Here is a 23,442-nt window from a genome sequence, read left to right on the forward strand (position 1 = left end):
TAAATGAGCACATGGCAGGAGCTCCTCAAATTTATGGGAAAGTGCTTTGTGATCTGTAAGGAGCTACATGAATGCATATGATAATATTGTGAGCTGGTGGTACAGAAAAGATAAACGTAAAACCAGCAAACCTGCAAACAAGTAATGATTAATCAAAAATTAGATAGGGCACAAAACAGCAGAGAAGCAAAAGGAGTTTCACAAAGTATCTGTTTATATTAAGAGGAAGTCTGATTTTGTTTTTAAGTGCTTGATTCACCTGCAAGAAGAAAACATCAAACCTTATCGCCCACAAATACAACCATCAGAACTGCTCAGTAAATATAAATAGCACAGACATATAAACAAAATTAAATTACTGAATATACTAGAATAAACCAAAAGTGAAGCTCAAGTTTATACGGAAGCTTTTTTTCCTGTCAATTAATTTTATAAATACCATGATAATGATAAGTAGTAATAGCTGCTATTTGTTGACTATGTATTTATATCAGGCACTTTACACACATAGCTAACTTAATCCCTACAACAACTTCATGAAATAGGAACTATCACTCCCTTTCCATTCAAGGAAGTAGAAGCCCCAAGAGGTGATGGGACTTACCCAAGGTTGTACAGAGCAAAAGAGGTGGGACAGAAATACAAATCCAAAGTTCATTCTAAGAGAGCAAGTAATTTTGCTCCCTGGATTTTGCCAACCTCTTGAACATTTCTACATTTCTCCTTCTAAGCAACATCATTTGCCTCTGAATGGTAACCACTTTTTACCAGGTTATAGTTCATCCTTCTGGTCAACACGGACTTCTACATTTTTACCCAGAAATGCTCTTTCAGCATCGTCTTCCTTCAGCTGCCTGTCATTTACTGGTTCCTCAGCAGAATCCTCTTCACTTCCCTCTTCTTCAATTCCCCAGATGTCATCTTCCCTTTCCTCCTCCTTTTCCTTTTTCTTCTTGGCCTCTTCTTCCAGTTTTCATTTTTCCATCTCTTCACACAGTTCTCTCCATTGCTTCTCTACATCCTGTTTAGAGTGTGGAATTTCAAAATAATTTACAGATGGTTATAAACAAAGTTAACTCACTTTAGCAATGTCTGGCATCTTCCCACACTCTTGAAGATTTATTTACATAGAAATTTTCAGTATGTGTGGGGTGGAGAGAAGTGCATGTGTGTGTAATTTGTTCATAAATAAAATTGGTTCAGATTCAACAAACATTTACTGAATGCCTAAAGCATTGCTAAGTATGGTGCGAGACAGTCCACACATACTACTTCTATTCCTTATTGCAATGTATGAGGTAAGTGTTACTAGTTCCACTTTCTAGATGAAGGATACGAGGTTCAGACTGATTAAATTTCTTGCCCAAGCTGTATGGTTAGTGAGTGGTAGAACTACAATTAGAAACCAGGTTTTCTGACTCTGAGTCTTGTCCTCTTTCTGCTACATCAGAGAAAACAACATTTCTGGAACTCTTTGAACTTGCTTTCGAACTGTAACCAGAACAAACTTGCATTAAGTCAGAAATGGGACTTCTGTGTTCACCTAGGTCCTAGAAGTTGATCCTTGGAGCTGTCCTCATAACTCAGAGGGGCCTTAAAGAAAGGACACAGTCCAAACTCCTCTAGGACTTTAATCTGCACCTAGAGAATCTGGGCCAAATGGTCTTTTACCCAGTAGTGGGGGACAAAGCTAGATCGAGAATCTGCATGTCCAGTAGGCTGGGGCCTTCGACAATCCTCCTGGGAGCAAATGCTTGACATCTTGCTATGTTTCCTACATTATGAGGGGATGAAATCTCTTTCAGTTAGGCCTTCATTTTCCTATGCCTGCAAAGCACTGGCTACAATTAATGCCTCTAGTTTTTCACTTCCCTCTCACTACTCTACTTACTGTCGTTTCCAACTTCCATTCTTTACCAGAACAGTTCTTGCCAAAGGTAACCAAAGACCACCAACTCCACCAACTAAACTCCACCTGGACCTATGACAATCCATTGAACCATCTCCTCTTCATTAGTCCTCAACCAGTACATGTCCTCACTTTCCTCCTTTATTTTTGTGTGATTGCTCTCTTGCAAACACCCTCAACTCCCTTGCCCTTCCCTCCCTTGGTTGGAAAAATCCTCAAATCTGGTTAAATCCAACATGCCATGTCTGCACCTAAACAGAGAAAATGGCTAGAAAAAAATAATAAAAGCAACCTGATTGTTCTCATTTTAAACTCACTATCACTAAACTCATGTGGGCCCTTAGTGCTTTCTGTGGTTGAGTCACTCTCTTTCTTGAATAACTATTCTCGTCTTCTTCCTCTCCTCAAACCTCCAATGGATCTTTCCCAATCTCATGTTCAGTTGTTGACCTTACTTCCTATTTCACAATCAGAAGAAATTTTCCATTTCCTCTGTGGCAGCAGCCTTGGAGGTATGCCACTTGGATTGCCCTCGGAGAAGAACTTGTCAATCAGTTGCGAGGAGAGCAGTGAGTTGGTAGCCTGTAGCTGCAGCACCTGGGGATCCACTGCAACATTTGACCCCAGGACATGCTGTTCCAAAGCAACCCCAGCCAATGGCTGAGCATGGCAGGGGTACAGGGGTCTGGCCATTTCCAACATGGTACTCCTCTATAGTTAATTTTACCTCTGAAGCCCTGCTGGACTAGCATGACTTTCTCAGAGCTGCACGGCACCTGACAGTAATTCCTACCCAATCCTCCTTCTTTCCCTCTTTCCTTTTACAGATGTCAGACTCTCCTGCCCATTGCTGCACCCTTTACTCTTCATCTTTCCTAGGCATTATCCCCAATAAATCACCTACATTTCTAACACCATCTTGATGTCTGCTTCCCAAAGAATCCAACTGACATATACTCCCACCACATTTACCCACCTGCCTGCTTGGGTTTATTCTTATATAGTAATTTTTTATTCCTGTGATTATGGATAAAATATTTATATGCCTATGGAAAGCCAACCCCTTTTCTTGGGCACTAGATCTCATCCTTAAGAACAGTGCTCCAGAAATTCTCCTCTTTCTCTCCTATATTGTTTCTCTCTTTATTGGGTCATTCCCGTTAACATATAAGCAGGCAGGAAGATCTATATATATATTAAAAAAGTCTTGACCAACCTTTCCCTTTACTTTCTATCCTATTCTCTCTACATTTTTTACAGCAAAATTCCTCAAAAGACCAGTTTATATTTGCCGTCTCTAGTTGTCTCCTTTCATTTTTTCTTTTTTTTAATTGAAGTACAGTCAGTTTACAATGTTGCATCAATTTCTGGTGTACAGCAAAATGTTTCCATCATATGTATACATACATATATTCCTTTTCATATTCTTTTTCATTATAGGTTACTACAAGGTATTGAATATAGCTCCCCGTGCTATACAGCAGAGACTTGTTTATCTATTTTATATATACTAGTTAGTATCTGCAAATCTCAGACTCCCAATTTATCCCTTCCCATTCCCTTCCCCACCATTAACAAGTTTGTTTTCTATGTCTGTGAGTCTGTTTCTGTTTTGTAAATAAGTTCATTTGTGTCTTTTTCTTATTCCACATATAGGTAATATCATGTGGTATATTTTCTTTCTCTTTCTGGCTTTCTTCACTTAGAATGACAATCTCAAGAGCCATCCATGTTGCAGCAAATGGCATTATTTTATTCTTTTTATGGCTGAGTAATATTCCACTGTATAAATACACCACAGCTTCTTTATCCAGTCATCCTTCAATGAACATTTAGGTTGTTTCCATGTCTTGGCTATTGTAAATAGTGCTGCTATGAACATTAGAATGCATGTATCTTTGAATTAGTTCCCTCTGGATATATGCCCAGGAGTGGGATTGCTGGATCGTATGGTAATTCTATTCCTAGTCTTTTGAGGAATCTTCATGCTGTTTTCCACAATGATTGCACCAAACTACATTCCCACCAACAGTGTAGGAGGGTTCCCTTTTCTCCACATCCTCTCCAGCATTTATCATTTGTGGACTTTTGAATGATGGCCATTCTGAATGGTGTGAGGTGATACCTCATTGTAGTTTTGATTTGCATTTCTCTGATCATTAGCAATACTGAGCATTTTTTCATGTGCCTATTGGCCATTTGTATGTGTTCATTGGAGAATTGCTTGTTTAGTTCTTCTGTCTATTTTTGGATTGGGTTGCTTGGTTTTTTTCTTATTAAGTTATATGAGCTGTTTATATATTCTGGAAATTAAGCCCTTATCAGTTGCATCATTTGCAAATATTTTCTCCCATTCCATAGGTTGTCTTTCTGTTTTGTTTATGGCTTCCTTTGCTGTGCAAAAGCTTTTAATTAGGTCCCATTTGTTTATTTTTGCCTTTATTTCTATTGCCTGGGTAGACTGCCCTCGGAGAACATTGCCAAGATTTATGTCAGAAAATATTTGGCCTATGTTCTCTTCTAGGAGGTTTATAATGACTTGTCTTGTTTAAGTCTTTAAGCCATTTTGAGTTTATTTTTGTGTATGGTATAAGGGAGTATTCTGATTTTATTGATTTACATGTGGCTGTCCAGCTTTCCCAACACCACTTGCTCAAGAGACTGTCCTTTCCCCATTGTGTATTTCTGCCTCCTGTGTTGAAGATTAATTGGCTGTAAGTGTGTGGATTTATTTCTGGGCTCTCTATTATGTTCCATTGATACATATGTCTTTGTGCCAATATCACACTGTTTTGATTACTGTACCTTCTGTGTACTGTCTGAAGTCTGGGAGGGTTGTGCCTCCAGCTTCATTCTTTTTCTTCAGTATTGCTTTGGCAATTCGGGGTCTTTTGTGATTCCATATAAATCCTAGGATTATTTGTTCTAGTTCTGTGAAAAAATTCCTGAATAATTTGATAGGAATAGAATTAAATCTGTAGGTTCCTTTGGGTAGTACAGCCATTTTGACAATATTAATTCTTCCAATACAACAGCATGGGATATCTTTCCATTTCTTTAAATCATCTTTAATTTCCTTAATCAGTGTTTTGTAGTTCTCAGTGTATAAGTCTTTTACCTCCTTGGTCAAATTTATTCCTAAGTATTTTTTTTTTGATGTGATTTTAAAAGAGATTGTTTCTTTCCTTTTCTGATGTTTCTTGGTTAGTGTAAAGAAATGCAACTGATTTATGTATGTTAATCATGTATCTTTCTACCTTGCCAAATTCTTTTATCAGCTCTGGTAGTTTTTGTGTGGAGCCTTTAGGGTTTTCTATATATAGTTTTATGTCATCTGCATATAATGACAATTTTACCTCTTCTCTTCTAATTTGATCATTCTTTCTTTAACCCAAATTTTCCCTATACCTCTCTACTGAAACTGCTCGTGTCAGAGTCACCAATGAGCTCCATGTTACTGAATTTTGTGGTCCATTCTTAGTCCTTATCTTTCCTGACCATTCAACAAAACCGATCACTCTTTTTCCCCTTAACATACTTTCTCCACTTGCCCTACAAGATACTATCTGTCTTGGTTCTCTTCCTATCTTGCTAGCTACTCTTTCTGTCTTCTCTGCTGGTTCCACTTTATTTCCCTGAGCTCTAATATTGGGGTGCCCAAAAGCTCATCCTTCAATCTTCTTTCTATATATACTTACTCATTAGGGGATTTCATCTAGTTTCATGGAGCTTTAAGTATTACCTGTAGGATGGTGGCTTTCAACTTTCTCTCTTATTCGGACTCATATCCAATTACCTCCTTTACATTTGTTTTTCTAATAATCACATTGCACTTAACATTTAATAATTATGTAATTTACTTCTGTTCCCATCCATACCCCAAATATGCTCTTCCCTTGTTCTTTCCTATCTCAGTAACTCCAACCTTCTAGTCACTGAGTTAAAAAAAACCGTGGAGCCATTCCTGTTTACTCTCACTGATATTTCATATCTAATCCATCACTCCTGTGAGTTTTGCCTTCAAAATGGATCTAGAATGTAAGCATTTCTGTACCTCCACCACTACTACCTGCTTCTGCCTCTGTTCCTCTATAATCTTTTTAAAATTTCTATAGTCTTTTTTTTTTTTTTTTGAGGGTTTTTTGTTTGTGTGTTTGTTTTAGTGGAGGTACTGGGGATTGAAACCAGGACCTTGTGCACGCTAAGCATCCCTAACACTGAGTTATATCCACACCTCCTCAACCAGTCCTATAGTCTTTTGCAACACAACAGCCAGAGTAACATCTTAAACTATGAGCCAGTTCGTAGCACTCCTTTGCTAACAATGGCTCCAGTGGCTCCCCATTTTACTCAGGGAGATATCTCCAACTACTCTTTTTCTTTTTCCCTCAGCTCTAGTCACACTGTCCTTCTTACTCTTACTTGAACAAGCAAGTTATGCTTCCACTTCAGGGACTTTGTGTTTGCTGTTTTCTCCAAGAGAAGGCTTTTCTTCCTGGACATCTGTGTGGTTTGCTCCTTACTTCCTCCAAGTCTTATAAATGTTACTTACTCAACAAAGCCGCTCCTGACCAGGAAGCACAACCCCCATGATCACATCCTCTCTTTGGCTTTATTGTTCTCCACAGTTTATCTCACCATCTCACTCAACATATGTTTATTTCTCCATGTGTTTCTTTGGTCTCCCCTGACTGAATGTCAGCCCCATGAGGGCAGAAACTTCTCTGTTTTATTTCACTTACATATCCCAAACAACTACACAACAGTGCTTAGAACAGGCACTCAAATATTTGCCAAATGAATGTACAGGTAATAATAGGTACCATGTATTGAGCATTTACTATATGCCAGGAACTTATAAGATAATTGCTATCAATAATCATTCCCAATTTATAGGTGAGGAGACTGGAGATCAGAAAGCTTAAATAACTCACCCAAGGTTATACAGCTAGTCGTGATGGGGCCTGCTTTTGAACCTAAGCAATCTAGCTTTAATAAAACTCATGCTCTTAACCAATACATATCATTGCCTCAACAAAATTATATTAGATAACTGCAAAGTAAAAACAAAACAAATCCAGGCTAAAATGTGTAAAAAAAAAAGTTTAATAAATTTATATTGTTTTCCATGATGTCTATGTCAAAGCATCTTTGGAAAGATTAAGTATCAAAGTTCTCTCAAAAATTTCTTTTTAATTTCTGTGTTTTGCTGGTTCGCTGAGTATGAGCTTAGTCTGCCTTTTGGGTAATCAAGCACTGGTCACAAACCTGCTTGAATGGCCCTTCCTGCAGAACCAGGAAGCCTGGATGAAGGGTGACACCATTAAGAAGCCATTATCCCAAGTATCACTCCACCCATAAAATAGTTCTAGGAGAGCAGGGAAACTGGTAAACAGCACTCACACCTTCCTTCTTTCTCCAAGTCATCCATCAGAAGTGGGTTCAATGGCTCCCTTCTAGATCACTACGCTGTGAGCAGGGGATCATGACACAGAAGTAGCATGAATTCTAACTCAGAGAGTTAAAGGCTGTGTGTGACCTTGCACAGTTTACACATACTCTCTGAATCTCAATTCTTATATCTGAAAAATGGGAATAATAACATCTGTCTTGCTGGGTTGTTTTAAGGGCTAAGTGGGAAGACTTTTGGAAAGTGCTCACAGTCAAGGACAAGCTTGTAGATGTCCAATGAATATGAGGTCTTTACCCTGCCTCTCAGGGCCATGTAACCAGCAAATGAGACAATGACTGTGAGACTGATTTTTAAAATGTAAAGAACAGTGCACAACTGAGGAGTCAGACACCTGGAATTCGGGGTGGGAGAATATCTTACTTTTCTTATTCCCTGGGTCTTGTTTCCAAACTCTTCTGCAGACTCCTCATCAGTTGTAAGAAGGAAATTGTCAAAGATGCTGCCTGACTTCACTTGTTGAAATGAAAACAATGGGATTATTAGAACTAGGTCAAATGGCTTTTAAAAAATCACCTGGAAGCCTTGCTAAATACGCAGATTCCCAGAGATTTTAGTCAATAATTGAGGTGGAGTGAGGGAATACAGTGATGATTAATAATACAGAGTGTCCAGAATGTTGCATGCCTTAGTTGATCTTCTCTAGAAAGAAGTTAATTTACTGTTTCCCAAGGTTCTGTGCTCCCCAAGCCTCTGGCCACTATTTTAGATGGTTGTGAGGAAATTTTCATCACTCTGCTAGGCTCCAAATTGCTGCCAGGTGGTGGCTCTTGCCCCAGCTCAGAATGACAGCGTCTACCTCTGCTGCCACGTATAGATGCCCTTTTTAAGGTTCTCTCCTCAATATAATCAGAAAAACCAAAAGAATATAGGGAAAAGAAAAGATTTGACAAGAAGTATGAACACAATTTAGATTCTCTACCACATTTCTCTATTTTCTTAAAATAACATGTTTAATATTTACAATTAAAGAAAAAGATGAATTAAGCCAATGGTATATAATAATGTCAGTGTTGATTTAATGATGAAGGAGCAGAATAGAAAGAGCAGAAATCATGGAGTCAGACAGGGCAGCTCAACCACACACTAGCTGTGTGAATTTGGGCAAGTTACTCAACTCCTCTGAGCCTACTCCCTCATAAGTAAAGTATTAAAAATTACTCTCCCACAATGTTGTCATGAGAATTAGAAGTAATATAGGTAAAGCACAGTGCCTAGCAGATAACAGTCATTCAATAAATGGTAATAGCTATTATCACAATTTTTTAGTATCTGGATATGTTTCAAAAGAAGCAAAAGGAGGGTCATTATGGATTTTTTAAAATTTAGCACTATATTAAATAAATCAGGAAGTTCATTGTGTGGGACAAATTGTGTGACTAAGAAAGTTTGCAGCATGAGTTATATGTCCCTCCTCCACAAACTGAAAAAAGTTTTGTTTTGTTTTGATTTTTTAAATAAGAAAGACTTTTTTTTTTAAACTTACATCATCCCACCAACTCTGCCTTCAGCAGAAAAAAAATTACAAAATAGCCACTTTGGATAGAGATCATTATTTTTCTCTGAGCCATTTTAAAACTTGGTTTTAATAATTCCTTATGCAACTTAAAGATTTTTTTTTAACCTTTGGGATTCTTTTTCTCTTTTGAGTTGCCAGTAGCCTTGGTTAGAGAACCCCTCATTGTTGGCTCTTCTGTTTTTCCTGCTCCCATAAGAAATGTTTCTAATCTCCCCTGTTCTCTTCAGTGTCCCCTCACCTCCATCCCCCTTACACTAAACTCATGGCTCTGCCTCCCACTGAGAATCTGGACATGAGGCCAGTCCTGCTTCCTAAAACCCACCAGTGGAGTGACCTTGGTTTACTCACATCTTCTCTGTGCTTCCATGTTTTTATGTGGAAAAGGAAGAAAATGTAATTTCCCCCATTTCTTCATACAGTTCTCAGAAGAAAAGAACGTGAGAAAGAGCTTTGTGAGACTGTAAAGCCCTAATTCACTGAATTAATTCACTGAAAGTTACCTGGTTTCCTGTGATATCCCACTTGAATCATAAAATGGCAAGAGATAAGTCTGGGTACTTATCAGCTATTGGATCTTGACAGTGGAGATGTTAAGTCCTGCCCTCCAGCCTCACAGGGTTGTGACACAGACCATATGACCTAAGGAATATCAATGTGCTTTGCCTTATGGCTAGGCTATACTCTTTGCATTTTGTGTCACTATTCCTTCAAAGATTGTATGGGAGTCCCAAAGGTAAGAGAAAGAATTTTCTTTGTTCACTGCCATCTCCTCCCAGCCTCTGTCCTGATAAAAGAATGCAATCATTCTGCCTAAGAAGAAAAACAAACAAAAATCAAAAAAACAAAAGGATGGTGTATGGAAGTGCCAGAACAGACAACAGGAGGGGTCAGGGACTAAGCAGGAAGGTTAACCAGTTTATTAGGCTAGGACCTGATCCCTAGGGCAGTGGGCTCACAGAGCATCTGACTCTGGAGACCCAGGCTGAGGTGGGGCAGGTGAGGGAATTCCTTCCTGTCTCCATGCTGAGTCCCAAGGCTTTTCCACCAAGGAGCAGGATCCTGTGATTGACCCAGGCTGAGGTGGGGCAGGTGAGGGAATTCCTTCCTGTCTCCATGCTGAGTCCCAAGGCTTTTCCACCAAGGAGCAGGATCCTGTGATTGAACCGGATGTGCGGGTTGGCTGAGTGAGTAGGGTGGGGTAGGACTTGTGAGTGCCAGACCCAGTTAGAACTTAGAAGGAAAGGATGCCTTCAAGGGTGATGCCAGCGCCATACAAAATTGTGTCACAAGAGAGAAAAAAGAGATAAAGAGATAATGCTGGCATTTCAGAAATGTAGTCTCTCAGGCTTCATCCCAGACCTGCTGGATCAGAATCTGCATTTCCTTAAGATCCTGAGTGATTCATGTGCTTGTTAAAGTTTGACAAGCACTCCTTCAACATGGTTTAAATTCTCAAACAGAAAGGTTTGCCTCTTTGGGGAGGTTGATAGTACTCAGAGCAATTAGTGCCAAATAATTTTTAAATTTTGTAGATGAACAAAGGTATAATTTAAAATGGGTACTTTAATGTTTTCAGTGGAAAAAAAAAAGCCAATGCATTTTAAAGGAAATAGATTAGGCATATTAATATGATCACATATTTTTACAAGATGTAGAAATTTCCTATCATTTATTAAAAGGGGACAACTGGAAAAAAAAATGAAGTAACAATGGAAACTTGTACAAACTGTATCCACATTCTTCAGAGAAGAAAGGAAGGAAAGAAGGACAAAACATGTCCCTCTCTTCTCTCCTTCCTTCCTTCCTTCCCTCCTGAACCCCTGCTCTGCGTGTGGTAATTTATATACATCATCTTCTTGCACTCTGATGCTGGCCTCACTGAGTCAGGAAACTAAGAAAGTTAAAATAAACATAGAAACCAAGAAAGCTTCAGACAGGGGGCCTCTGCTCCAGAGACCTTTAAAAGCTCTGAACTGTAGAAATCACTGGTCAGAGACTGGTCAGAGATTTCTCTGGCCGTGGAACAGTCCAAGATACACCCAAGGACAAGTGGCTGTGCTTTCTAGAGACTCTATTGTATAGTGGGTATAGTCAATAAAGCAAGGACTTTAGAAGATGGCAGACCTCTGAATCCTGACTCTACCGTGCACCAGCTATGTGCTCGTGGGCAGATCACCTGACATTTCTGATTCTCAATTCTCTCAATTGTAACATGGGGTAAGAACAAGGGATAATAATGCTTAGTTTCCCTTCCTCTCCAAGAGAATTCCAAGACTTTGTAGATTGCAGTTTCTAAGAGGCCTCGTGGGCTAAGGCCTTCATTCTGCAGCGGGCACTTGAGGTGCTCTCTTTCTCCCAAGTTTGAGAAGAATCCTCCCTATCTTCAAAAACCGGTCTCGTTGGAACAAAACTGTGTGAAGGCCTGAGTATCTGAGCCCTGCTCTTTCTCTTCTAATCAGAGCCAGGAGAGATAACTGGTAGAAAAGAGGGAGGCTAGGTCAGGATTTGTCATCATGCCTGGGACAGTCAGCCCCAGTATCTGTCTGGGGATTTTAATATTTCAAAGTTTTACCAGATCTCTGATTCTATTTTATTTCCAGAACCACCCCAAGATTCATATGGGACCAGCCTCGTAGTGTAAACTATTGGAAACCTGAATCTAGCTTCAGAAAGGCCTGTACTCAAATCCCAGCTTTTCTGCTTACCAGATGTGTCTTCAGGCAAATTAGCTAACTTTTCTGAATGTCGATTTTTACACTTAGAAATGAGAGATTTTATAGTGACAATTACACGGCATTTGCAAAGTCTCTGAAATAGGGCTTGGTACATGGTAGAGACTCAATAAATTTTAGCTATTATAATTACTAGGATGACTATAATTATCCCTGTTTTAAATGAGCAGCTTGAGATTTAGAAAGATCAAGACTCATTTAAGTCTTGTAATTTCCAGCCTGGAGCTCTTTCCACTTTGTGGGAACTTTAGAGAGACTGTTGTTCAGTGGCTCTGAACCCAGAGAGCTTTACCTGCCAAGGTCCAGGCCAAGGATGCTGATGTTATAATAGTGACAAATGGTGGGGTCGGGCTTATATTTAGGGTTGTCTACTCCTGGATGAATCTATGCCCCCAGTAATTGGGATTGTCAATGATCCGAGGTTTCCACTGTCCCTAAGCAAAGAAACAAAAAGTGAACATGGCATTAGCATTTTTCCACTCTTTTCATGCAATCAGAAAGACTAATCAATTCATAAAGACAGTTGTGTATTAGGCATAAGGATTCAGAGCGAGATTCCTGGAGCTGCCTTCCCTTTCTTTGAGCTAACACCCAAGACTCTTCCAATTTCCCCTTTCTACTCAGAGGGCTCTGAACAAGGTGGCAGAGACCTATTCTGAGCCTGGCCACAGCTCCCTGTATAAGTTTGTTCATGAAGAAACTGAAGCTTCACAGGGAACACCATCTAAAGACTCTAAACTTGGAGCCCTTCTCCTCCTGCTGTGCAGCACAGGAAACTGTGGCCAAATAAAATCATGCTTGCTTCAGTCATTTTTATCTCTGGACCATTAGATAGTTGATTCCTTTAGTTCCCTCTCACTTCAGTCATGCGGTCAAGACTTAGCCCTTAAAAAGAAGTTCCCCCAACCCTCCCCCAACATCTTTGGCTCCTTCCTGTACTTCCCTTCCCCCTTTTGGACCACTTCTGAGACTTCCGGTTCCTGACCCCAGACCCATTTCTGTTTTGACCATGTTCCTTTGGCTGCTTTCCACCACTCTGGACAAAGTTTTTGCCTAGAACTCCCTAGACCTCTGCCTCCCAGCATCAACCTTGACCAGCCCACCTTCTTCCAGGTGGGCACAGCCCTGAAAGCAGGGCTCAGATGGAGCTACAGCCTTACGGAAGGAGGTGGGAAAGGAGGAAGATGACCACAGGCTCTCAGTGTCTGTTCTGTAAATTAAAATTTACATCTTTTCTGTCTTTTTTCTCACACCGATTGGAAGGAGAGACTCCCTCACCTGATACTTCAGGTTTGGTATTAGGAGCCCTTCCCACTCCCCATCCATCGCCTCATTCCAGTCATCTGGCTTCTTGGCATCCGGGTCTGGAATATATTCAGTCTTCCCGGTCCTAAAACAAAATGTTCCTCCATGAGGACAGATGGGTGGGCTGGAACGAAAGGGAGCCAGAGTACAGTCGGGTACCCTACCCCTGCCACCCTCCTGTCTTCACCACTATGAAAGCCCAGCTCAAGACTCTGCAAATTAATCTGATACATACAGCAGAGAACAAGGCTTTAAGCAACTCCAGTCCCTCCACAAATTCTCTATCCTTCTGACCTTGAGTCCTTTAAACTCAAATAACATGAGAATTTCCCTTATCTCTGACTCTCTCCCTTCCCTAGTCATGTGCCTTTATTGTCAGAACAAGTCTTCTAGCCTGTGCCCTCTTCCTGAAGTCCTCTCCTAGTGACCTACCTTGTACCCTGGGGGGCTCCCGCCTTGTAACCCAGGTCCTTTCTATTTCCCAAGACAGATCTCTTATGTCACAGCCTATTGTAATTTTCATATTTCTTCTACTGTGGAGGCTCCAAAGTTTTTCTCTGTCTACCTGGCAGTTCACCTTGGTGCTGACCATTTGCCCAGACTGACTAACCCCACTAGACTCACAGTCATTTATCAACATTGCAGCTGGGAAACTCCCCTGGTTTCTGGGCTGTCTCAGCTGCTCTGTGGTTCTTGAGACATTAATAGCCTATCCTGGGGGCTATAGTCTTGATGGGGACACAAGTCTATCTAAATAGTTTCCACCTTCTCTAGGTTCACTTAACAGGGAGTATAAAGGCCTGCAGCCTTTCCCTTCTCCCCCAGGCCTTGAGCCAACCCTGATTACATCAGGTGCATGGTCCTCACCAGGATGGAGGGTCTATGGTTAGTCTTGTTGCTCTGATATGCTTGCTGGTCCTGGAAGTGACCTAGTCCCTAATTTTCTCATGGTGCTGAAGGTCCAGATACACCTTGAACATTTGCCTTCATTCCCTCCAGCTCAGCTTCCCTTGCTCTAATAAATTCACTGTTTGAAATTCAGTACATGATTAATGTATAAATGCCAGATATTAAGGATTTATGTACCAGGCACTAAATTATATACATATATATATAGCTCATTTAATCTTCAAAACAACCTTCACACATAGATATTCTAATAATATCTGTCTGTGAAATTGACTTTCACAGCAGTTATGTTCCTTGCCCAAGGTCTAACTATTTATAGTTGGGGTCTCACAGTTAGTAAATGGTGGAGCTCGGATATAAACTCCTATCTGCCTGACCCCAGAGTCTATGTTTCTAACCCTTAGGTTAATACACTCACTCAAGCTTTGTCTCTTCCTTCCTGGAACACCACCTGCACCCCAACTCAGGCTGGGTTAGAAGCCTGTACGGATGGGACTCCGACTGGATTTGGCTTCCCTGACTCTCACCACTAATACACAGTGTGACCTTCATCTGTGTACATGTCTGAATCTCTCACTAGATTCTGAATCCCAGGAGGATTCTCAGTCCCTGGATTGTTCTGTTCATAGCTATATCCAGTACAGCTTTCCAGTGAATGGTAATGATTCAATGAGTATACTCCACATACTTCCCATATCAATAACTTTGGAGTCAGAGATCCATGTTCAAATGTTGGTCCTAATGTATGTGTGCTTAGGCAAGTCACTTCATTTTCTAAGTGTCAGTTTCCCTATCTTCATAGACGCTACCAGAAGGATCAATAGATGCTCAACAAATGTGGGGCGTTTTCCTCTTCCTTCTATGCCTCTTTGGATACCAATATTTAGCTGGACACTTCCTTGAAGGATTGATGTCCCCAGTTTCTGCTCTGTTGTTCCCAACCTCCTCCTCCCATCTGCACAGCTGAGATCCCCACTCACTTCCCAGCCAAACACTCTCTGACCTCAGGTTTCTTATCTTCAGGGTCCTCTATTTGCAGACGTTCATCCCATTTCCTTGCTTTACAGGCATAAGGGTCTTTTATCCACCTGGGAGGCAAGAAGTCCCGGTCATCCTCCAGACCCCAAGATGCTACTTGCTGGTTGTCAATTTTGACCTCATAAGTAGCATTGAGGCGAATAATCAGAGTATACAGGTGAGTGTCTTTATTGATCTGGAAAGGGAATGGGGAATATTTCAGTTTCCTACTGGACCTCATGCATTAAATGCATCTAAAACAGACCTAAGTTCCTGAATGGCACCTCCCACATATTCACAAGCACATTTTACCACCTCCCTCATCCCATTCTCTGCTTAACCCAAAAGAAACTTTGGGATTCATTCTCCTAAGTACACTTTCCTCTGGCCTCCCTTATCTCCCAACCTTCCCTCCGTCACAGCTCTTGTCATTCTCTGATCTTGTCTGTTTTCTGTCTGTCCCACTAGACCTTGAGCTTCTCAACAGCAGGGATCATGTCTGATTCATCCGTTGTATCTGCAGGCTCCAGCACAAGGCTTACCCTGAGGAGGATCCAGGGAGCCCCCATATAGTCCTGCTAGGGAAAGGCTTTGCCCTGAACATAAGTTCTCCAGTGACCCAGGACCTTGGGGCTTTTCTAGACTCAGTCTCTGCCTCTCTCCAGTGGTCTAGTTGTGCCAAACTTCTTGCAGTGCCAGTCTTTCTCAAGTCTCCCCGACATTTCTCACGTGATTACCTCTTCCAGTAGCTCAGTCCTCCCTAAAATGGTCACATTCCTTTATAAGACCAATTCATGCTCATCATTCAAAACTCAGCACAGGGAAAACCTTCTCTAAGAAGCATTTCTTAAGCCATCAGGCTGGGTACGGGGCCTTTTCTGTGCTCTCACAGACTCCAAGTATACTGGGTAGTCATTCTCCTTTGCTTGACTCTTATCCTCATTGGACTCTGAGTTCTCAGGGGCCATCCCTGGCTCACTCAATGCCCCTGGCCTGAGGCCCAGCACAGAGCTGGCATTCAGAGTTTGCCTGTTGACTAATGATGAAATCCAGCTATTATCCTCCAGGCAACCTAGATCTCTCTTACCCTGATGTTTCTAAGTCCAGCACTTCCCACCTCTCCCATCTTTTCCAATATCTAGCAGTGAGGACCTGGGCCATGTGTAGGTAATACTCAATTCATAGGGATTAAATGAGGTAACATATACAAAATGCTTATCCATCCCCCTAGGCTGAGGACCAGCCCACGCACTCACCCTGCACTTGATGGTCTTTTTGTTCTCATGGTATTTCCCTTGATAACGAAGGATAACTTGTACTTTGTTGTTGCCAAAGCCATAGATGTCTGGGCCTGGAAATTAAATCCCAGTGCATGATTTTACATCATTTTTAGGCCATTTGCCTTGCTGTTCTGTGGCCAAGACAGCCATAACCTGCTAATTATCAGGGTCCCAGCAGGAAATAGATAGCAGACTCAAATTTAGGATTATTTGAGGAGAATTTAATAAAAGGACTGTTTTTAAAGGTGAAGGCAGGACATTGAGAAAATACAAGGAATAATGCTATGCTCCGGGCTAGCAAAAGTAGGGCTATTCCCATCCCTAGGCTTGAAGGAATGGTTACCAGAGGCCAGAAGAAAAAGAATCTTGTAGAAAGGACGGCCAGGAGAGAAGCTATGACTTTCAGTCAAGGGACACAACTCTCTCTTCCTCTGATCTCCTGCCAGGGCTTGCATTGACCAAACCCAACTGGAAGTTCCCCATGTGCCAGACACTCTATACCATGTCATTTAATTCTCACAGCAGGTAGGTATTACTTTATCCACTTATAGCTGGAAAAATTGTGGCCCAGAAAATTAAGCAACTTGCCTAAGGTCAAACAGCTAATAAGTAGCATTACTGGGATTTAAACCCAAGCCTATCTAGAAAGAGATCCTGGGGCTCTTCCTACTTTGTGAAAAGTTTAGAGGAAATTGATCAGTGGTTCTGAGCCAAGAGAGCTTAACCTGACAAAAGGTCCAAGAATAGGTTTTAACCTAGTTTTTCAACCTAATTTCCCATGTCATTTCTCTCTGACTATCCTAAACACACACGCGTGCGCGCACACACACACATACAAACACACACAAACACACACACACAGTGTGCTCTAGCCATACTGGTCACATTGGTTTTTCTACTTGCATTTGAATTTCATGTCTCTGAGCTTTTGGACACACAGTTTCTTCTGCCCTTATAACATTTCCTCTTTCTCCTTTTCTGCCTATTAAAAGCTAACTCATTCTTCAAAGAATAGTTAATACCTTCTCCCCAAAACCCCCTGTTGGACTAAGTGATGCCATTTTTTGTGATCTCATAGCTCCTCACCAATACTTTTTTTAAAGTATGTCTTTCATTCTGCCTTTTAAAAAATGATTCATATAGCTGTGTCCCCACCAAACAGAAGGCAAAAAAGAGTGAAGTAGAAAAAGCCCAGGCTTTACAGCCAGACAGACTGGGTTCAAATTCTGGCTTCCCACTTACTCACCTTGGGCAAATTTCTTGCCTCCGTTTACTCATCTGTAAAATGGAGATGATAATAGGCTAAATGTGTTGCGTTGTTTGAGGATCAAATAATGTTCACATGAAAAGAAAAAATCACATGAGAAAAATTGTTTCCAATTTTTCTATTACAACCACCATGTACATATACACATATAAGCTCCTCATGAGAGGGTGGATTCTGAAACAAATGGAGATGGACAGATACATATTTAAAACCGCCAGAGTGGTATATTGCAATACATAAGGAAGGGATTGAAAGTTAACAAGAAAAGAGAGTTGAGAGAGGAGGAATGCAGACAGGGAAAGGGCAAAGCAGCTGAGGAGGACTGTGGTGAGAGCTTGCAGAGAGAGCTCTGAAGCTCCCTGGGAGAAGAAAAAATATTGAGGGAGAATTTTAGTAAATGTTGCTGTATATTGCTTGGTGTAACCCTTTCCTCTGAATTTGTATAAAAACATTCAGTACAATCCACCTTTATCAGTGATTTAGGAGTTGAATTTGTTGCTGTTGTTTCTTTCTTTTTTTTTTTTTAATATCAACCACGTTGAAATTGGGTTCAAGGGTGGACCTAAGTAAGAGCTGGACTGCCCCAAGGAGGGCTAGTGACATACTGAGGTTACAGATGCAACAGCCTGGATGCACTACAGATGTGTGGTAAAGGTGATTTCCCTGATTTCCCGTGCCTTTATCTCACTGAGGACAGGACCCTCCTTCACAGCACAAAGCCTTATTGTACTGGGCACATCTGAGGGTATCAACACAGTTTCTGGTCCCTTTCTCCTTTTCTGAGAACTGGGGAATAGCTCTCTGTACTGTAGCCTGTTAATACCCTGTGACGCTCCACCTCTTTGCTCTATTTATATTAACAGTTAGGTTTAGAGTTGCTTTTCTCGGGTCTTTGAAGAGTCTTACTGCAGAGGGAGGTGGAGCTATCTATCACATTAGAAGTTTCCTGTTCTAGGTCCTTCTGAGCCTTTTCTACAACTGCAGTGGCTCTCATTAAAACCTCACGAGGCTGACAGCAACTGTTATCAGAGCTTTCCAAACATGATGTAATACTCAGATTCCGAATGCATATCCTCCTGGTTCAGCGTGCCAGGAAAGAGTTTCACGTACCCACCACCACAATCGATGCCTTGCTCGTGTTTTACAGAAAAGTGAACCACCAAGGTCTCGTTCTCATTGCTGAACGGTTTAAACCTCGTTGAGAGGGCATAAAACTTGGCATCTTCTCTGATTTAGAGACCTGGGATCAGAGTACAGAATCTTTAGGTTTAAATACCCAAAGAGCAGCCAGAGAAACCCAGGATTTCATCTCTGGTACATCCTTAAACACCTACTGTGTGCCAGGTGCTGTGCCAGGTGCTTTACACACATTATTGCATTCAAGCCCAAGAACATCCCTGCACAACTGGTATTATCTTCACTTCTACAGATTGGAGTCTGAGTCACCTGGAGGTGAAGCCATCTGCCTAGGGCCACAAGGCTAGTAAGGAACTAAACTGGGATTTTTAAGCCATGTTTGTCTGTTTCTTTTTTTCCCTTATGCCATACTGCCTCTGATTTTCAAGAGATACTTAAATACTGTTCTGAAGCTTTACAAAACAAGGCTCTGTTTCTTCTGAAACCTCCTGGGTGGCCAGAATCAGGCTCTGCCATGCACAACTGCTGTGGTAGGAAGAGGCCAGGCACAGCCTCTTAGAGTAAATAATAATTGTTGTTAACATCTATTGAACACTTCCCACTCACCCAGCAATGTATTTCATTCATATGTATTACTGCACTTAATCCTCATAAAAACCTCTGTGAGGTGGGCCCTACTCATATTTCCATGTTATCATGAAATCAGTGAGGCTATTTCACTTGTCCAGAATCACACAACCAGCCTATCGAATTCCAGAGCCCCCAGCCTGAGACTTTATCTCTTCCTCCAGAGAACATCAGAGCTATAAGGGGTCTTGGAGCCTTTCTGGTCTAACTCCATTAGTTCATAGATGAGAAAACCAAGCCCCCGAGAGGGAAAATTACTTATCTAAGATCATATAATCACAAATGACAGACATACAAGCTACATGTCCAGACTTCCAGGCTAGTGGTCTTTCCATTATTCCATGTGGCTGCCCAGCTTCCTGGTTATGGCTCTGTCACTTTAACTCTCAGAGTCTCAGTTTCCTCATCAGCAAAATGTGGGTAATTAATCATACCCCAGAGGGTTCCCATCAAAGTCAAATGAGTGAGAGATGTGAGAAGCACTTTGTGAACTGTCAGTATAAAATGCAAGGGACTATCATTATTCATGCTTGGTGAGGGTCCTTCCTTCATGATCCACAGCTCTTTGTACTTTCCTGGGTCACATTATATTGCAATTAAGCTTATTTTAGTCTCTTTGAATAAATTTTAAGCTCCTGAAGGGAAGAGGCATCTTTAATATAAAGATCTAGGATAAGTTCTAACATAGAGGAAACACTCCATAGATTTGTATTAATTGCACAGAAGGATCACAGGTCCTGATTCAGACGTCTCTTGAGCATTTGTTGCCCAGCAGTCTCTGTGCTAAGCACTTTGATGTCTAATATTGCACGAGGAGCTGCCTATATTTTAAAAAGTATGCTTATTTCCCCAAAGCCCTCAAGTGAGGCTAGCATAGCCACAGAAGACTTCATGGAGGAAAGGAGTGGACACAAGGGAAAGGGCACCGAACCCACAGGCAGAAGACCAAGCCTTGAATCTCCACTCTACCAAGGCTTGTAATGTAGCCCAGTGTGATTCCCCCTCACTCTCTGAGCCTCGTTTGTACCCAGAACCCTTTCAGACAACTGGGGGGACCTAATGAACCCAAGTGGGATGAAACATGGGGAGCAACAACCAAGAAACCAAGCTGAGAGGAGATGGGTGGCGGTGCAGACTGCCCTCAGAAGCGTCACTCAGTCTCCAGTTCTCTCCCTTCTGGAAACAATTTTTCAGAGTGGATTTAAAAGATTTTAAATGTTCAAGCCAGTTCATAATCCTCTCCTTTAATAAACATGAAAATGAGATTCATAACAATAGCCAGGAGAGAGAAGATGGGAAATCACTCCAGAGGACAATCAATGGATTCTATTTATAGGACAAAAGCTTTCTCAGACAAAAATCCATTGCTTACAGGCCTTAGCCTCAGAGCTCCCCTTTCCCTCATAACAGTATTTTGCTCTTACAACAGCCCTGTCTAATGAACACGGCAGATGAAGACTATTATCTCCATCTAATATCAAGGCTCAGGGAAATGTAAAGACTTGCCCAAATTATGCAGCCAGCAAGTCATAGCCCTGGGTCTGTCTGCTCAACTCTCCATTGTAACAAGCAGCTCTAGGGGTGAGCAGTATTCAGAAATTATTGCTTTTACCTGTTTCAAGTGCAGAATGTTATATTAAAAAACTCTAGGGTTGGGGAAAGCAGTATAGCCCAGGGGTAATGAACACAGTCCTGGAGTCAGACCTAGAAGTAGGTCTCAGCCCCACCTCTTGCCAGCTGTGAATATAGCCTTGGGCAAATTAGTCAACCTCTCTGAGGCCCTCTGCAAAATTGGAAACAGAATAGCAACATCCATCTCATGAAGTTGTTAAGAAGATTCATGGGGATAATGTGTTCAAGGACTTAGTTTTAAATACCTGTTATTCAATAAATAGACATTATTATTTTTGTGGAGACTTCATTCTTCTCCACTTACTGCTTCTTTTTATTCTAAGAAAGAGAAGTGAATTGGTAATCTTGAATAAAAACAGTTGCATACAAGTCAGAACTTTCCCAGCTAATTAGTATATTCCTAAATTCCAGTATTTACCTTTATCCTTTTCTTTGTAAAATTTTCCTGCAGTGAGCTGAAATTTACCATAATCCGGCCTATGTTTAGATTCCACCCATCTATAAGGTTAAAGAAGAAACAAGCAACATGTAGAAATGGTTTGTTTGGTTTTTTTTTAAGATAATACAATGCAGCTGAAAGGAAGCAGGATCCTGTGCCCACCACCTGACCCCCAATCCCTGCCTCCATACCCCTGCCTCTTGTTTATAGAAAAGCTGAAGTCTCCCGGGCCTCCCTGAGTCATAGAAGAGCAGGCTCAGGCAGTCCATGCCTCAGGCTAGGAGCCTGCAGGCATTGGGGGATGGCAATGACTCTCACCACTTAACTCAACGATTAACTGAGATTTTTCCTTCATTTCCCTATAAAGCTTCCATGGCTGAACAGTATCTTTGGAGATGGGTTTTTTTGAGGGGGATGCTGGGTCCACTAGATTGCAGGCATTCTGATTAAGAATTTTTGTTACTAAGGCTATTGCTCCCAGGATCATACCCTTGCTCTTCTCTCAAATAGAAACCAATTACTCTAATCTAAGTCTCAGGAGGAAATTGCAGAGAAGAAACAAGAACTGGTTAGAAGCCAGTCCAAGACAGTGGAGGATTTGATTTCCAGTGGACCTTGAGCCTCATTTTACACTCATTGTAATATATTAGCATGCTAAGTGACACACCCCCAGTGTCATGACAGTTGCCATGACAACCACCAGAAAAGCCCATACAAAGACTGAAAAGCTTGGACAAGGTCTGATTGGCTCCATCACACACAGAGGGAGGACATGATGGCAGAAGCCTCTCACAGAAGTCCATGTGGCCCGGCCCAGGCCGGAGCTGCCCCTACTGCCCATCTTGGCTGATGGCTCCACACTCAGAGCACCTCTTCCTCACTCTAGTGCTTATCTTCCTTTCTCCCTGCTCGGGTACCTTCCTTCTATGTCCCCTTCTGAGCAATAAAGCAGTTGTTCACTTAGTTCCTCTGCCTCTGCTGTGCGAATTCTTTCACAGCCATAGGCAAGAACCCACTTTGGTGGGCTTCCTAATTTAAGGGTCCCTCCATCCACTAACACAGCTAAGGCTGATCAAGTCTTATGGGAACAGTAAGGGAATATCAGAAAATACTCCAATATTCCTGAAATCCCCCTCACTATCTGATACCTGAACCCACATGGTTAGTGTTCCATTAATGCTCTACCTCACCCTCCCCTATGAAAGTTAAATCCTGAAAACCACTACAGGAATGTTTGATTGAAAAGCATGAGATGCTCTGATAAAAGTAGCTGGAAAATATGGTTAAGGAACTGAGCCCTTATACATATTTATGTTTAGTAAAATAAAATAATAAAATCAGCTTACCAAGTAAAGATGTTAGCAATATCACTTCCTGCTTCTTGAGTTAGTAACGATGATATTGAACAATCAATTTCCATTGACCCTTTTTTTATTTCTTAAACATTTTCAACTCCTTTGCAATTTCAAGGAGATGCTGATAAATTTGTTTGGCTTTGGCATAGATGGCATCTAGACAAAGTGTCCTTCTTTTTGGGACCTGGAACTCCGTCCAAACATTCAGTGCCTTTCTGATCTTATGTCAGCTCAGAGTTGCTGACTCTCACTTCCTGGGCCCACCGTGGTCCCAGAGTCTTGGGGCAATTTGGCAGCTTGAGATGGAAGAGGTCTCAAGGGTGGATTTTATTTTATCTCCTCCCTGCAGCTGAATCAATCTTTCTTAAATTCTACTCCCTGATATCTAGGGTTATTGCCTTAGCTCTACCCATGAAAACTGCACATCACACACAACCCATAACATGACCCTGAGCTGGCTCTGTTGGCTTCTATTACTCAAGTCTAACAGCCAACTACCTCTCTTCCTGAGGCCCAGGAGCTTGCTTTCTCTTGTCTTCCCCTGTTGTTCCCAAGATCTCAGTATTAGTAAGGCCAGGTCATCTCAGTGACCATTCCACCCATGACTCCTGCGGGAGGGGCCCCAGGAGGTTCTTTCTGCCGCAAGTGGCTATGGCTTGAGTGAAGTGGATCCGGCTTCTCTGACCACAGTTGATGTAATGTAGGGTAAGAATTGATGTCAAAGTCAAAAGATTTGTTATTATGTATTAGACCTTTGTGTGGCTCCCTAAAAATTTCCCTTCATTTACTCCCGTGGACAGTGAGATATAAGATAAGTATTATTAGTTCCGTTTTGCATCCAGTA

At 41.5% G+C, this 23,442-nt stretch overlaps 1 pseudogene; it reads right to left on the minus strand.

Annotated features, from left to right (window-relative positions):
• Positions 1-772: 772 nt before the first annotated feature.
• LOC102515154 overlaps positions 773-23,442 on the minus strand; it is a 32,318-nt pseudogene continuing 9,648 nt past the window's right edge.

Source organism: Camelus ferus, chromosome 13, assembly GCF_009834535.1.
Source record: "Camelus ferus isolate YT-003-E chromosome 13, BCGSAC_Cfer_1.0, whole genome shotgun sequence".
In the NCBI taxonomy this organism is placed as follows: Eukaryota; Metazoa; Chordata; class Mammalia; order Artiodactyla; family Camelidae; genus Camelus; species Camelus ferus.